Genomic DNA, 4,706 nt, shown 5'->3' on the forward strand with positions numbered 1-4,706 from the left:
AGGATTCACAGAGTGAGTGGTGAGAACTGCCTCCTAAATGTCCTCTGACCCCCACACATGCCCAGTGGCACACACACACACACACACACACACACACACACACACACACACCATAAATAAATAGCTGGGTGTGGTGTGGTGGCACATGCTTTTGGTTTTCACACACTCAGGAAGCAGAGGCAGGTAAATCGCTGTGAGTTCTAGGCAAACTAGAGCTGTATAGTGAAACTCTGTCTCAAAAAAATAAGCAAGTTAAAAAATAAATAAACATACTAAAAATTTCACCTTATCAAATTTGATTATACCTGTCAATTTGTATCCCTTGTATGATCCCTCCTAGGCATGAAAACATCAGACAAGTGTAGAAAGATATAAAGGCTCTGCCAAACAATAGGGGAACAAGAAGTCACTCAAGGTCGGGATTACTTCCTTAAGCAATTCATACCATTCTGGTTCTTTTTGATTTCCCTGAAATTGCCTTTTCCACTTGCCTTGCTACTGAACACATTAGGGAATGACAAGCTACTGATGTCCAAGCATTCTCCATGCACTTTGCTTGTATGATGATGTAATACAGAAGGGGGGCCAGAGACCAAACCCAAGAGAAAATTGTACTAAAATGGCCGACGTTCATCCTGGCAGGATGGTGCACACTCACTCCAGCACTCAGGAGGCAGAGCCAGGAAGATCCTTGCATCCTTGCAAACTGAAGGTTAGCCTGGAATACAGTAAGGAGATGACTCCCCCCTCCCCAAAAAAAAACTAAAAAGAAGACTGAAAGGCAAAAAGTCCCAGAGACTATGCTTGAGCAAGAAGTCCCAGAGACTATGCTTGAGCAAGAAGCTTGCTTACTGTGCCTTATCTGTAAGTTCAAACCCTTGTCAGGCTGTTCTGACTAGCATGGCCTCATAGAAGCAGGTGGAGTTTGGAGCTAGGCAATTTCTTATTGGCTCTGAGGCCTGGACACTGGCTTGACCTTCCTAAATCTCCAGTCATTCATGGGATGTCAGATCAACAGTGTCAAGGCTGTGAAAGTACAGTTTCCTGAAAGTCCATAGAAACTACCTGAAACTCAATAGATCTCATTTAAAGTTATCCCCCATCCCATTCTGCAAATTCCTGGGACACATGCAGTGGAAAGAGAGAACCCCTCTGACACTTATACTTACGGTGTAGTCTAACAACAAAATAAATTGAATGTAATAAAAAGGAAAAAAAATCACAGTTTGAGTTTTACTTCTTTTAGTATTTAGACATATAAGAGGAAAATTCAACTAAATTAAGTTATGGTAATAAATAAATGAAAAAAATTAATGTATGGTTTGGGATGATAGACTAGGAAATGGGGTGAAGGCCAAATTTCCTTCAGAAGTTTGATTTGCCATACTTTATAGAAATTTGTTAATAATGACCAAATTGGAGAAGTCTGTATCCTGTGAGCATGTCCCGATGAACAGGCATCATTCACAAAGGAGGTCACACTCGAGAGAAGAAAGGAAGGGGCTGAACAACCCATGCAAACCTCCAAACCCCTGCAGCACACCGTCCTGCTCATCTTTACTCTTGTGTTAGCGACTTTCACTTCTCTGTGACAGAAAGTGCCTGACAGAGCAAATCAGAATGAGGGGAGAGTTACTATGATTCAGGGTTTTAGAATCCTCAGTCCATCCTGTCCAGAAGGTAAGGTTGAGATCAAGGTGATGAGAGTTCGCAGTAGAAGATTTCACATCATGTCGGAAGCAGAAACACACCTTCCCCTATACCCCTTCCCACTCTTCTTTTTTGCAATAATTGTTATTTCATGTATTTATGCATTGTGTGTATGCATATTTGATGAGATGTATATGCTATATTAGACACATTGTATGTATATATATTTGATTATATATACATACTATTTGTTCTGTGTAATTTTCTTGTATGTATGTTTTTGGCACTAAATAAGACAACAAACGTCCTCCCTCCTTCGTAGGGGGAATGTTTCAATTCAGAGGAACCTACTGTCCAGTCTTAATTATGATGAATTTTACTCCTGTGCAGCATTGAAATCACCTAGCATTTGATGAATACTTTTCAGTAAATTATGACAAACTCTTCTCAAGCAAAAGCATTCTGACTGCTTCTAGGATCGGGAGACAAGAGGCAGCTGAGGCTGAGTCTCAGAGCTCCTCTTAAGTGTTGGCCAGCTTCCTGTGTTTGCTGTTCAAATCCCCTTTGTGCTGAGTTTGCTTCCCAGACCCAGGCCTGGCTGTTCCTCCTTTCTTTTTGATTCTGATTCCTAGAAAATTTTGCTGTTTATTTTGCTTTAAGCCTAATAGGTCAACACCTGACAGGTTTTTGTTTGTTTGCTCGTTTTTATATTTATTTTTAAGTGTGTGTGTGTGTGTGTGTGTGTGCATTTGAGTGTAATTCACATAGGGACATTAGATACCCCTGGAGCTGGAGGTATGAAATTCCGGAATCGGCACTGGGAATCCAACACAGGGTCTTCGCATGAGTCATATACACTTTTAACCGTTGAGTCATCTCTCCAGTCACAGTACTAAACAGTGCCCCAGACCTTGGCTGAATGTGCTATGCATCTCTATTCTAATGCCCAAATACTACAGTGATTAAGAATATATTCTGGCTCCACATGGCTATAGCAAGCATTTGGTAAGAGGTAAAATGCACTATTGTCATTACAGCTTGAGTGGCATTAGAGTAACAAGAAGGAACGAAAGGCTTGTAAGGGGTGATTCAGTGCACTACTTTACCTAATGGTGGAATTAGTTCCCCAAGTACTGTGGCTTAGGAAGTGGTCTGCTGTGCCAATAGAGACTATTCAATTATGGTTGACAATAAAGCATCAGTTTTTGTAACATTAAAAAAAAAACAAATGCTGCACATCATAAAGGCTGTGAGGGGTCTGTGCACATGATGGACACATTTTAAACAAGGACTGGTTGGCAAAACAAATGTGGTCTCCATCCCTCAGCGCTTGCCAGAGCTAGCAAGAAGGACAGAGGTCAAAAGGACTCTGAAAATTGCCTGCAAAGGTACAGGGTAAGTGGAAATAGAAAATAAAATAAAGATAAAATCCCTCTAGATCCTCCTAGCCAATATTCATTTTTTGCAATGCTGCAGTATAGAAATACACCTCTCAAGGCTAATTCTGTAGAGCTGCTTTGCAGCTTGAATATTGAAATCCTGTCAGACGTGGAAACTAATTCCCTCGATTTGTATTTTCAATTTTTACTGTTTGTATCCTTCTTTTGCCATTACAACGATTTCAAGAAAGCAGCTTTGTTCACAATAGCAGTATACCAGGAAAAAAAAAAAAAACAGCAAAAATCCCACACATTCAAATTTCCATCATTTTGGAAAATGGATAGTGAATTGAACAGTTTTCATATAATGAGATATTCAGAGCAACAGAACACATATGTGTGTGTATACAAAGACACATAATGTGGTATAAAAGAAACAAAAGACCAAAAGCTTGAGAGACATGAGGATTTTGATTTGAAATCTAAAAGCAGGTGTTATGCTTTAAAGATGAAATGTCCCCCTGAGGACATTTGGGGGCCCGATTGCCAGCTGGTGGGCTTCTGGGAAGTGGCTGGATCCAGAGGGCTCTGGCTTCGGGGATGGATTAAATCCCCTGATGGAATGTAATTAATCCCGTGGTGGAGTCTGGTAGTGTTACTGGGAGGAGAGGAAAGGTTGATGTTTAGCTGGGTGGTCCTGAGGAACATGCCCAGGAAATGTGAATCCCAGGTCCTTCATCTTTCCTCTCCATCTGCTGGCCTCATGAGGCAGACAGCCTTCTCCACCAGTCACTCCTCCTACCCCGATTTCTGCCTCACCTCAAGCCCCTAACAAGCGCTAAGCACAGACACTGTAACTTTGGAAGCTGTAAGCCCAAACAAATCTTTGCTGCTTCAAAGTAGTTCTCTTTCCTTCCGTATTTTGTCACAGTGATGAAAACCATAGCTAGCACAAAGGGTCGTACTACTGTTGGCCAGAGTGGCAATTATCTCTGTGGGATTATTAACATGAAAGGTGTGGGGAAAATGGCATTTCTTGATGGGTGGTGGTTACAGAAATAGATACCTTTATAAAATGTAGCGGGACAGCTTCCATTTTCTTCTCAGAAATACTGAGAGCTGTCAGCCGCCATTCGTCCCCATCTCCCTAGAATCTGAAAAGAGACAGGTGCCTGGAGGAAGATGGGATATGTGGACATGGGTGTGTAGGAGATGACTAGCCAGAAATCCTGGGTAAAACCCAGCCAGAATAGCCAAGATGCAGGCACCTATGGGCTGGTGGCTAGAGAGGGTCCCGAGAGTCACAAATGTGGGTAGAGGGAAGAATAAACTCCTGTTGACTTTTTGGATTTTTCTCCACAAATTCTACTAGAAATAATGAGGGAGGATTGCTAGGTGAAGGGGTGGAGAAAGCTCCCATACGACCTGGAGTAGACCAAAAGGGAGCAGGAAGGATTAATGAGAAGCCTGCCTCCTCTTTGCCCTAGGAAACAAAGCAAGGGAAATGTGGTTCCTTGATTCCCCTGAGGAAACTTGCTGCGTTTGGGGAAGGGAATATAGAAAATACATTGCTACTTTTGGACAAAGGATGCATGATGACCTAGGAATTATGCAGAGTGAGGCGCAGATATACCAAATCTACAACCCAGAAGAATAGATAAGAGCATGAGGAAGACA

Source organism: Microtus ochrogaster, unplaced genomic scaffold (genome assembly GCF_000317375.1).
Source record: "Microtus ochrogaster isolate Prairie Vole_2 unplaced genomic scaffold, MicOch1.0 UNK83, whole genome shotgun sequence".
NCBI lineage: Eukaryota > Metazoa > Chordata > Mammalia > Rodentia > Cricetidae > Microtus > Microtus ochrogaster.